Genomic DNA, 13,835 nt, shown 5'->3' with positions numbered 1-13,835 from the left:
AATAATTAGCCTGACAGATTAATGGACAATGTGAACCACAGACTTCATGACCCTGAGCCCAGAAAAAGCAGGATGGTTTCAACATATATTGCTAACTGTTCTTAAAGCTCATAATATAAAGTCTTGGATCCAAGGAGAGACAAATGTAAGACAAAATTAAAGTTACTAGAAGAAAAAGTCCACACTCATTGATTCAACAGAGACGGTGGAATCCCATGGATTACAACCTTCAGTAACCTCTCACACTTGGAACTATATTTATTCTCATTCAAAAAAAAGGTGACCCAACAGAGTATGGAAATGATTGAACGATAATCACTAGTATCACATGCAAGCAAAATCTTGGCCAGTTGTGTGGATAGGGTTATTATGAGTTATGGTCAACTAGACAACACGTAACAACAGCAACAACAGCAATTAATTACTGAATAATTATTCAGTCATCTGGCTTTACCACATTGAATCAGACAGTTAGATGGTATACTGTGCTGGAAATGAAAAATAGAAGAAGAATGGTATTGTATTCATAGTTCAAAATATTCAAGTTCTATCCTGAAATACATTGTTGTGAGTAATATTGAATATTACCCATATGCATATGAAAAAACTACCAATATGACTACTATTAAAATACATGCATCAACAGCTCAGGCCAAAGAAGAGGAAATTAAAGCTTTTTACCAAATTTTACAGTCTGAAATTGACCAAACATGCAATTGAGATGGTAAATGGAATGTAAATAAAGAAGGAACAGTAGTTAGAAAGTATGGACTTTGTGACAGAAATCAAGTGAGAACTAGAAAAATCAAATTTACAGTCGAATTCTCTTGCAGTTATATCCTATGTCATTTTTAATTCACTCCCAACGGTTAAGTGTTAGGTGTCATTGAGTAGGCTTCAATTCATAGTGACCCTGTGTATAACAGGGGAAACGCTGTTCAATGCTGCAACATCCTCACGCTCTCTATTGTCCCTAAGGCCTTAGTTGTCTTTGTCAATCCATATTAACTAAGAAGTTTTCTGTTTTTCACTGATTCTTTACAGGCTGACTTCTGATAGGGAGCTGGAGTGGCCTAGTGCTATGAAGCTGTGTTACAATCCCAAAGGCACATTGTTCGATTCTACCAGGTATTGCATGGAAGAAGAACAAGCAATCTCTTCCTGTGCAATTTACTGCCTATGAAAACCCACTGTAGGTTCAGATATTGGTCAGTCCCAACTCTTAATGGCACATGACCAACCATCTAATCCTCCTGATAATACACCCAAACTGTATGACATGAAATTTCACCCTCCTTGTTTATAAGGAGCAGCCTTTCTTTACTTCTTTCAAGACTGATTTATTTGTTCTTTTGGCTGTTCATGCTATATATGGTTTTCAGTAACACAACAATTCAGAAGCATTCATTCTTCTTATATCACCCTTATTTATATCCAATTTTCACATACATACAAAACCACTGAAAATATAGTGGCTTAGGTCAAGCACATCCTTATCTTTAAAAATTACATGCATCCTCTTTAGCACTTTATTAAGAGATTAATGGCTACAATCTGTCCAATGCAGTATGTTCTTTAACTTCTTAACCATTTGCTTGCATGTTTGATGATTATTAAATCAAACAATATAAGCTTGTTGGCAACTTCAATTTTTCCCATTTGTTTTTATTTTCTTCATGTTGAGATAAAATTCGTATCAATTATTGCCATTGTTGTGTGCTGTAGAGTTGCTTGCATTCATTCATTAGAATGAATCTGAAACCTGCCTTATCCAATGCCATTATGACCATTTCTGGCACAATTAGAGTCATATGTAAATCCATCTTATTGAGAATCTTCCCCTCTTGCAGTGACCCACTACCTTTCCAAGCATGTTATTTGTTGCTGTCTGTTTACCAGCAATCTACAGTGACACCCTGATGGGGGTAAGCACGACAGAGATACACCACCCTGGGAGAGGATCATAGAGTCAATCCAGATCAACTTTATTGGGATAAGCAGTGCACTTATATACACAGGAAGGCAGGATAGGGTGGACTTACAGGCAAGGGACGTGTGGATTGATCAGGAGAACCTCAGCCTCGTGTGGACCACTCCCAGCTCAAGAGATGTGGCAGCCGTCTTCCCAGGTGGCAAGCTTTCTCAAGCCAGTACAGCCAAACACAGGGGAGCTTTCTTTACTCCAAATTAAAGGTCGTTGGGAGGCTTGCACTTATCTGGAGCTTAGGAGATCTGTCCTGGCCAGAAACACCCCCTTCCTCCCCAACATTCTGCAACAATTGTCCTTCTCCAAGGACTGGCCTTTCCTACCTGCATGCTCAAAATATATGAAACTAAGTTTCACAATCCTTGCTTCCAACTAGCACCCTGGTTTCACGACAGACCTTTATCCAAAAGAGTTCTCTTGACAGTCTATGGGATACTGGCAGTCTTTGATAATTTCCATACAATTATTTACAAACTTGTCTTTTACATTTCTGACCCCAGATCAAGATTAAACCATTTTCTCAAAGGTCCCTGTTAATTTTGTAATTAGAGTCCATAGTCTGAATATTATTGTTATTGTATGCAATTGAGTTGGAACTGACCCATAGCTGACCCCCCAGCAGGTTTTTAGAGGCAGTTAATCCCATGGTAGGAGATTATTCATTCTTCTCCTGTAGAGAAGCTGATATTTTTGAACTGCATGCCTTTGGGATTGCAGCTCAGCTTCTTAATAATAGGCCACCAGAGCTTCCTGTTGTTATTAAGAGTGTTTATTGCTATTGAGTTGCTCATTATTTCTAAGTCTTCTCACTGAACAATAAAAATATGACAGAATTCATACTTGTATTTCCACTCAATGGTTATTTTTATGTGCTGTCAAATCACCTGTGACTCATAGAAACCCTGTGAACAATAGCTCTGAACTCTTTCCTGTCCTGAGCCAATCTCACCGTCTGTAACACATCTGACCATATTATCCTGGTAACTGCATCAATCCTTCTCAGCCAGTGTCTTCTTCTCCTGCATTGTCCATCCACCCTTCAAAGCATAATATCCTTCTCCGAGAATTGGTTCTCCCTAACCAAGCGGCCAGTATGTGAGATGGACCTTCAAAATCCTTGTCTCCAGAGAGCAACTCATTTCACCCTCTCCTGGACAAACATGCTTATTCTTTTGGCAGTCCATGATATGTTTCATACTCTTCTCTAGCACCACAACTCAACAGAATTGATTCTCCTATTATCTTTAGTCATTATCCAGTTCTCTGTTGCACAGTAATTAATTGCAAAGACCATGGCCTAGATCAGGCACACCTTAGACTCTAGACTAACATCTCTGAGTTTCGGCAAGTAGAAAGGTCTCTAAGAGCAACTTTCCTAATCTAATTACTCTTTTGATTTCCTTACTGCTGGTTTCAAGAGTGTTAATTGTGGACTCAAGCAAGTTGAAATTGTTAACACTTTCAATCTCTTCTCCATCTATCAGGGTGCTGCCATTTGGCCCAAAAGAATTGGCCTCAAAAGAAGATGGGGGAATACACAGAGTCACTGTGCCAGAAAGAATTGATTGACACTGGAGAAGCCAGTGGTAATGAGAAGTAGAAGTTGCATTGAGGGCATTGGCAAAAATAAGGCCCCAAAGTGATACCAATTGACTGCTTTCGATTAACAGATACATCCTTGGATGCACTCATCAATCCAATCCATGCCAGAAAATTTGGAGGACGGATTGAAAAGATTCTCACCAAAAGTGGTGAGAATCTTTGTTTTCTTGATATTTAGATGCAATCCATACTGAAGGCTGCATTCCTTTATCTTCTGCAACAACCTCTTCAAGTCTTCCTCACTTTCAGCTAGTAAGGTTGTGTCATCTGCATAATACAGATTATTGATGAGTCTCCCTCCAATCCTGATGTCACATTCCTCTTCACAGAGTCCAGCTTCTGAGATAATTTGCTCAGCATATAGATTGAACAGGTATGGAGTGAGAATAAAATCCTGACAAACTCCCTTCCCAATTCTAAACCATGCAGTGCTACCCTGCTCCATTCTCACAACAGCCTCCTGATCCAGGAATAGGTTCTACATGAGCACAATCAAGTGCTTTGGGAATTCCCATTCTTCTCAATGTCAGCCACAACTTGTCATTATACACACAGTCAAATGTTTTTGCATAGTCAATAAATCACAAATAGACACTCCTCTGGTATTTCTTACTTTCAGCCAGGAGCCATCTGACATCAGCAATGATATCCTTGGTGCCATGGCCTCTTCTAAATCCTGCTTAAACTTCTGGCTGTTCCCTATCTATGTACTGTTGCCATCATTTCTGAATGATCTTCAGTATTATTTTACTTTCATGTGATATCAATGATACTGTTCGATAATTTCCACATTCAGTTGGATCATCATTTTTGGGAATAGAAACAAATTCAGGCCTCTTTCATTCTGTCCTCCAAATTTCCTGGCATAGACTGGTGCATGCATCCAAGGCTGCATTTGTTAATTGAAAGGGGTCAATTGGTATCCCATCAAGACCTGGGGCCTTATCTTTGCCAGTGTTCTCAATGCAGCTTCCAATTTTTCCTTCATTACCCCTGGATCCTGTTCATATGGTACTTCCTGAAATTTTTCCGTGTCAATCAATCTTTCTGGTACAGTGACTCTGTGTATCCCCTCCATCTTCTTTTGATTCTTTCTGAGTCATTAAATATATTTTCCGTAACATCTTTCGATACTGTGACACGAGGCTTAAATTTGTTTTTCAGTTCTTTCAGCTTGAGAAATGCAGAGTGAGTTTTCTCTTTTTATTCTCCAATTCCAGCTCTCTGTACATTTTAATACTTTCCTTTGTCCTGCCGAGTTGCCCTTTGAAATTGTCTATTCAGCTCTTTCACTTCAACACGTTTTCCTTTTGTTTGGTTTCTCAATGTTTCCGTGCAATCTTTACAGTCTTTTCTGACATCCATTTCTATTTTTTTTCTTTTCCTATGTTTTTGTAATGACCTTTTGAATTTTTCATGGATGATATTCTTCATATCATCCCATAACTCATCTGGTTTTCTATCATTGGTGTTCAACGACTCAAACCTCTTCTTATGATAATCATGAAATTCAGATGGAATTGATTCAAGTTCATATCTTGGTTTCTGTGGACTTGTTTAATTTTCTTCAGCCTAAATTTAAACTCACATATGAGTATTTGATGATCTGACCTTGTTTGACTGCTGACACTGAGCTTCTTCAACAAGTCTTCCACAAATGTAGTCAATCTGATTTCTGTGCAGCCTGTTGGGTAAAATCCATGGGTAAAATTTTCTTTTGTGTCTTTTAGAAAAAGTATTTGCAATGAATAAATGGTAAATACAAAATTCAGTAATTCAGTCATTCTATTTTCAGCTTCATTTCTATAACCCAGCCTATATTTTCCAACTCCTGTCCCTACTTCACTGTTTCCTACTTTTAGGATTCTAGTCACCAATTATCATTAACACATCCTGACTGCAGAAAATTTCCAAAGCAAGAATTTCTTTCCATTTATTGATAAGAGTAATATATATTTTCATTTCATATTATTGTTGGTTTGTTGTTATGTGCTATCAAGTCGAAACCAACTCATATCTGACCCTCTAGCGGGAGTTAGAGGTTGTAAATGGCATTAAAGTGATTGTCTTTCTCCCATAAAGCTGCTGGTGCATTTTACCTGCCTGACTTTGGTCGAGGAGCACAAATCCTTACTCAGTAGACCATTCTATATCAACTATCATGCTATTGTTTATAAAATGGATACTAAAAAATTATTCACTTTCAGCTGTAATAGCTTCCTTACTAACTCTCAGTTCTGTTCCTTAGAGCTATCTATCTACTTTTATGCAGGACCATATTGTTTTGATCACTAAAGTAAGTTTTGAAATCACTTAAGTGTGAGTCTTTCAAATTTGTTCTTCTATTTTAAAATTTCTTTGGCAATTCTGGTTTACCTTCATTTCTGTAAATGGATCTCTAGTGGTCTACGGGGTAAGGTATTGCACTACTAACCCAAGGGCAATTGGTTTGAACCCAGCAACCACTCTGGAGGAGAAAGATGAACAATCTTTTCTTGTGTGATATTTATAACCTCTGGCAACCTGCTTGAGGGTCAGGTATAAATCAGTTCAGGCTCAATGGCAGTGAATTTGAGATAAGATTTTAATTTCTGTAAATATTTGTTTTACAATGATTACTTTGAAAACAATGAACTAGGGGGCCCTGGAAGCTTACTGGTAAGGAGTTGCACTGTCAGCCTTTGCATGCAGGTTGAAGGCAACAGTTGTGTCGAGGGTGAAAGATGAGTAATCTTGTTGTATGATTAAACTGCCTCTGAAACCCACTAGAGGCTCAGCTATGAACTGGTTTCTACTAGATGTTACATAACAATAACAACAAGAATAATAACTTGCCTAACTGCATTTGCTTTACTAGAATTTCTAGCTGCTTAACTTGGTGATGGTATGGGGTTTTTTAAAATATTTTATTGTGTCTTATACAATAATGAAATTATATTGTGTTTCATTAATATACATTGTGTTCCATACAATTCCTCATTTACATTGTGTTTCAGACATCATTCATACACACCGTATCCCATATAGTTAATAACCATTGATTTATGCCTATTATTACAACTTCATTTAATGTCCTCATTGAATCTTCCTCATTTTCTCACCCTCCTCTCCAATTTGTTTACTAAACTCTGTTATACTAGAGACTTCCACATTTCCCTTTTATCCCCTCCCTTCCCTTTTTGGATATTTATACACCTCTTACTGAGTAATCTTCTGTTTTTTTTATAAAAATCATTTTATGCAGTATTTTTTCTTATAAGATCGAGTTAGTTCACCAGCATAATATTCTCTAGACTTTCCCAAGTTATACAGTATTTTGCAAAATCATTATTTCTTAGTGCTGCAAAGTATTTCATTGCGTGAATTTACCACAATTTCTCAATCCATTCATCTCTTGATGAGTATTTGGGCTATTCCCATATAATCTTTGTTTTTATTTTTTCCATTTAGTTAGATCTTTTATTGTTTCCGTAACAATATAGTCTTTTTTATAAGTGTCTTTAGTGTCTTTGTTGTTGTTGAGTAATATCACGTGGGAACAGACCCATAGCTGAACCTCCAGTGGGTTTTCAGAGGCAGTAAACCCAAGAGAGGAGTTTGCCCATCCTTCTCCTGCAGAGCTGCTGGTAGATTCAAACCGCATGCCTTTAGGATTGTAGTGCAGTTTCTTACCACTAGGCCACCAGAGCTCCCTAATGTCTCTTGTTGTTGCATACCAACCCATAACTGACTGTCTGGTGGGTTTTCAGAGGCAGTAACCACATGGGAGGATTTGCCCACCCTTCTCCCACAGAGCAGCTGATGGCCTTAAACCATGCATCTTTGAGCCCAGCTTCTTGCCACTAGGTCACTAGAGTTTGTAGTTAGGTTTATTCCCTGGTATTTCATCTTGTGGATGGCTATTGTAGATGATACTACTTTCTTATTTTCCTTTTCTGTGTTTTCTTTGTTTTTGTAGAGAAATCTCAGTGATTTTTCTATCTTGATCTTGTACACTTTTCAAAACTGATCTACTAAGTTTAACAATTTTTTGTTGAGTGTTGAGGTTCTCTGTGTACACTATCATATCATCTGTAAAGTGGCATTTTTTTCGCATATTTGCCAATCTGGATGCTTTTTATTTACTTCGTTGTCATGTGCAGTAGAATCGCTTGTGACTGATAGTGACCCTAGATCCAATGGCTCTGAAGCCAGCTCTCTATCCTGAGCCAAATTCATTGTCTCTGACACACCTACCCTCATTATCCTAGCTACTTAGCCAATCCATCTCATCCAGAGTCTTCCTCTCTTGCATTTTCCCTCTATTCTTCCAAGCATGATGTCCCTCTCCAAGTATTGGTCTCTCTTTGCACAATGCAAAGTATGTGAGAGGAAGCCTCAAAATCCTTGCCTCCAAGGGGCACTCTGGTTTCACCCTCTCTGGGACAAACCTGTTATTTTAGCAGTCCACAGTATATTCAGTACTCTTCTCCAGCAACACAACTCAAAGGCATCAATTCTTCTTCTACCATCCTTAGTCATTGTCCAGCTCTCTGATGCATAACAAGTAATTGTGAAGACCATTGCCAGGCTCAGGTGTATCCTACTCTCTAGAATGACATCATTGCTCTTCAGCACTCTATAGAGGTCCCTGACAGCATATTTTTCCAGAAACTCGTTTTGTTTTTGTTTTTTATTTCCTATCTCCTGATACCAAGAGTGTCCACTGTGGAGACAAGCAAGCTGAAGCTGTGAACAATCTCAATCTCTTCTCCATCTATCATGATGCTACCAATTGGTCTAGTGATGAGAATCTTTGCTTTCTTGATGTTGAGCTTTATTCCATATTGAAGGCTGCAGTCCTTGACCTGTAGCAAATGCCTCAGGTCATCCTCAGTTATGGCAAGCAAGATAGTGTCATCTGTATAATTCAGGTTGTTGATGAATCTTCCTCCAACCCTGATGCCACATTCCTTCTCCTAGCCCAGCCTCACAGTTGATCTGTTCCTCATATAAAATTGTAAAGGTATGAAGTTAGGATGCATCACTGGTGCATCCTTTCTGATACATACCTTTCTTGATTTTGAACCATGCAAATTTCCTTTTTTTGTTCTGACTACAGTCTCCTAGTCCAAGAACAGATTTTGCATAGGTACAATCAAGTGGTTTGGTGTTCCCATTCTTCTCAAACTTAACCACAGTTTGTTGTGATCCATACAGTCAAATGTCTTTCCATAGTCAATGAAATAAAGATAGACATTTCTCTGGTACTCACTGCTTTCACCCAATATCCTTTCAGCATTGGCTATAATATCCCTAGTGTCTGCACATCTGGCAGTACCCTGTTGATGTGCTGTTCCAGTAGTTTTCAGATAACTTTCAGCAGAATCTTGTTTGCTTGTGATATTAATGATATTGTTCCATGATTTCCACACCCTATCAGGTCCACTTTTTGTGTAATGGGAATAATCTCTTCCAGTCATTTGGGCAGGTGGTTGTCCTCCAGATTTCTTGGCACAATTTGGTGGGCAAATGCAGGGCAGCGTCTTTTTGTTGAAATATGTTTATTGGTATGCTGTCAGTTCCTTGGGCCTTGTTTTATGCTAATTCTTCAGAGCAGTATGAATTTCCTTCTTCATTACCATAAGCTCTTGATTGCATGTTGTTTCATTAAATTCTTATGTGTCAGCCAATTCTTTTTGGTTTAGGGACTCTGTACTCTTTCCATAGTCTTTTGATGCTTTCTAGGTCATTCAACATTCTACCTACAGCATCTTGTCTTATTTACCTAGCAAATACTTTCAATACTGTATTAAATAGGAGTAGGTGATGATGGCCATCCTTGTCTGGCCCCTGTTTACAAGGGGAATTCTGCTAATATTTCTCCATTGCGAATAATATTGGCTCTTGTATTTTTTTAATATATTTACTTTTTATTTTGTTGAGGAAATTCCTTGTTGTTCTTATTTTGTTGAGTGTTTCAATGAGGAAAGGGTATTGGATTTTGTCAAAGGAGCTGACTGTGGAGCAAATTATCAATTCTATATGTAGACTTAGGATATTGATAGTACATTGAATGACATAAATTACAACAGAGTAAATCCTGACATCAGGATTAGATATGGTTTGGTGTATTCTCCATCTTTCCTAATGAGGTCTGGCATATTGAACATATTTATTTACCTTTCCAAGCCTAAATTATTCACCTGTGAAAAAGCATTGCTAATCACACTTATTTTTCAGGGAGTTTAGTAATAGAACTAATACATATAAAGTACCTGAAACATACTAAACATGTACAAGGGTATACTTTTTCTTGTTGTATCATCTCTATGACATAATTACACTAACTCTAAAATATTATTAGGTCCTTGATCTATACCATTCTGAACTTAGGCTTAATTGTAGTAGAATTGCATGGCAAAATACTTGGGCTATAACTCTAAAGCAGTGAAAGCTTAAGGTGTAGGCTGTTACAGGGCAGTTTCAACTAACCAGTCATATTCCTGCTAGTTTGCTTATGATATTTAGACCTACAGTGAAGCAATGAATATTAGAAAGTTCAACAATGGAATTGACAAATTCTTGGTGCTATTCACACAATATAACATTGGCATTTGTTGACAACTCCACACAGATTGAGAGAGATCAAATAATTGACAAGGACATCAGCAAGCATCTAATTCAGTATCAGATACATAGCGGCTACCCAGTGTGCTCATGCTGTGTGATAGTTTATTATGCTGTTTCTGTGAAGGTAATGGAAAATCTTTTATCATTAATTCATAGATATTGTGCCTTGTGAACAAGTCTTGTGTCTCTCCATAGGATGAGCCCTTGGGTTAAGTATCATGTGATAATTAGAGTTCTATTTGGTTTTTTTATATGTGTAAGAAAGCAAGCAGAGGTGACTTAGTAGTCTTCTATATGACAAACCTAGGATTGATTCTCTACCAATGCTGCTCATGTGTAGCCACTTCTGACCTGTTAGTGGAGGCTTTCATTTTGCTGTGGTGCTAAACAGGTTACAGCAGAACTTCTAAACTAAGATAATCTAACTTTTGTAGACTATTCCAAACTGAGAAGGAAGGCCTGGCAATATACTTCTCAAAACCGGCCAATGAAAATTCTAGGAGGCATAATCATGTGATCCACAATTCACTGGTGGGGATGATTTAAGACAGAATGTTTCACCTGTATGTGCATGGGACTGACTCTAAAAATCTATTAATAATAGCAACAATATAAGGATGGGTGGCTAAATATGTGATGGAATATATGAATCCATGAATTTATTTATAAATTAATCAACTATTTTAATGCTTCTCTCATTCCATTTTCACTCATTTGATTAATAATAATATTTTAATAAGAAATAAATGGGCAATCATAAAAATAACTGTTAAAGGAAACATGTATATTTCTCAGCAACACCTAACTACTATTATTTTCATTTATGATTAAGTGTCCCTGTAACAATTAATTAGCTAAATCAAAGTTAAGTAACTTGCCTTATTTTGCAACATATAAAGGAATATTCAAAGACTGAAACATTATATGTGTTTAATGTGAATTTTAAAACACATTCTACTGACATTTGAATGACTGGTGGTACAATGATGAAGTCATAAGCTGCTAACCGAAAGGCTGTTGACAGAACTCACCCAACAGCTCAGTGTGGTAAAGACCTGAAGAATTTTTTGCACCAAGAACACAGAGTAGAAAACACCAGTGCACAGTGGTCAGATGAGTTGCTGTGAGTCAAAATTGACTACACAAGACTCAACAACAAAAATAACAACAAACCATTGTAAACAAGTAGCTCATGACAGAAGTAGAAAGGGAGGAAACTTTTCAGGAAAAAGGAACATGGAGACCCACTGCTTCTTTTCCTTTCTCTTCAGAGATACTTGAGTCCCCACAAATCCCACTCCAGTTTGTCCTAAGGCGTGTTTGTCGCTAGGTTTACAGAAGTTCTAATTAATTCTCTGTAATTGCATAGTAGTTTTTGCCTGTTTCTCACCACTGGCTCAGCCTTGGAAACAAGATGTTTTACCTCTGGAGACTGCCCTGGTAAAAGCCTATTAATAAATAATTAAGTTTGGAGACTCCAGCAGTGGTGAGTCATGCCTCCAGATCACATGGAAACTGTCTCCATGGCAACGTACCAACAGGCACTGAACTGCTCTATTTCTCTTTTTGTATATGAGGAGAAGGTGGGAGAAAATAGATTAAAAAGAGATTTGGTTTTCATCCTTTCTTTTTTATTTTTGTCATCTTGGTTTCCTTGAAAAAAGTTAATCTGCTATTAAATTGGGAATTCAAGTTAAGCTATGTTTATGACAAATGAAATTTTTACTCTGAAGCAAGTTGTACTATCTTGGCCACATCACTTTCTTAACCCAGCCCACCTATGGTTTTTCTCTTGGATCTGCCTTTGACTCCACCCTAGCCCTATTTTTCTTGCATACTAGTTCTTGATAAGAACTTAGTAGTACTGGGTATCCATTGCCTGCTCTGTGACTGTTTCCTGGCTAACAGCTCTCCATTTCCTTCTCTGTCCAAATCTTTTTACTTTGTACTATGATTTATTATTCAGCAAAGCAGAAAGAATTAAGACCTTGGAATTAAGCAGTTCTGGACTCTATTTTCATCCTCTCTTATCTTCTACCTCCTTGTATGTGTATGGATAGTATCCAAACACTCTCAACATTGTATTTCATGACAGAGCTTACAGCAGTCTTTTTGATTGAAAGTTTGTTGTTGTTGCATGTCTTTGAGTTGGAACCGATTTATAGCTGACCCTCCGGTGAGTTTTCAGAACCAGTAAATTGCATGTGAGGAAATTATCCATCTTTCTCCTGTGGGATAGCTGGTGAATTTGAGCCAAGTTCTTTTGGAATTTTAATACAAGTTCTTACCACCAAGCAACCATAGCTTCCTGTGTGCGGTACTGTTCTTCCTTAACTTTTCATTCTGAGCATATAATTGTCTGATCAAAAGTAGTCATTTCTAACCCATGTCAACTCACCAACACCTAGAATGTCTATCTATAGGCGTTCCATTTAAGTTTTGACAAGTTCTAGTTTTCCTACATTCATACTTCATATGATCCACATTCCAAAATTATTAGTGGATGTTTGCAGCAGTTTCTCTTCATTTGTGAGTGATACTACAGCTATCCATATTTCTCTATTGCTTGTAGAGTTTGCAAAGATCTGTTATTCAGAGATGGATGACCAAAACTGCTTCCTAATCTGTCTTAACCTTAAAGCTCTGCTGAAATCGAAATCACCTACAAAGAGTGATTCTGCTCTTCACCGTGAGTTATTACCATTTCACCCAGTGATGACATTCCTTCCAGCATCATAGTGACCCCCCAGATACCTCACTACATAGAGTATTACAATCGGTTGTGTAAAGAGTTGGGGTTGAAGAGTAAAATGAGAAGAATTCATTCAGCATTTCTGAAGTTGAAAGAACTGGAAAACAAATGCAAGCCTCAAGTTGCAATACTAGGAGATGCTATGGGAAAATCTTGATTCTTTTGATCCACATAGAATCAAAAATAGATAAAAAGAGCACACAGAGTATCTAAACAAAAAGAACTGGCTCACACTGAAATATTTCAGGAAATAGCATACAAGCAAGAGCCAATAGTAATGAAAGAAATTTCAGGTTGCACTGAAAGTATTGTAAAAAAAAATAAGTCCCAGGAATCTATGGGATACTGACTGACATGTTTAAAACAACAGATGCAGCCCTGGGGGCGCTCACAAGTCTATACTAGGAAATTTGAAAGACAGCTATCTAGCTAACTCACTGGAAAGAAATCCATTAATTGCTCCTATTCCCAAGAAAGGTGAGCCAACAAAATGTTTAAATTATCAAACAATATAATTAATATTATATGCAATCAAAAAATTACTGAAGACCATCCGAAATGTACACTGACAGAGAACTTCCAGAAATTCAATGTGGATTTAGAACATGGAGTGTCACCAGGGATATTACTGTTGATGTCAGATGGATCTTGGTTGAAATCACAGATCACCAGAATGTCTAACTATGTTTTATTGACTGTGCAAAGGCATTTGACCATGTGGATTATAACAAGCTATGCATCAGAGGGCTGGTTAAAGGGAGATAGATGTGAAGGGAGGGGGTAGAAGTGGATGGATATCCTGTGGGATGGAGAAGCAGGAAATAAGTGCATAAAGGTGCATGTGAGAAAGGCAGGGACAACACTGACACTAAAGTTAACTCC

The sequence above is a fragment of the Elephantulus edwardii genome, unplaced genomic scaffold (genome assembly GCF_000299155.1).
Source record: "Elephantulus edwardii isolate Elephantulus edwardi_28Jun2011 unplaced genomic scaffold, EleEdw1.0 scaffold00041, whole genome shotgun sequence".
In the NCBI taxonomy this organism is placed as follows: domain Eukaryota; kingdom Metazoa; phylum Chordata; class Mammalia; order Macroscelidea; family Macroscelididae; genus Elephantulus; species Elephantulus edwardii.
The sequence above is the reverse complement of the archived record's forward strand: the minus strand, read 5'-3'. Positions refer to the sequence as shown.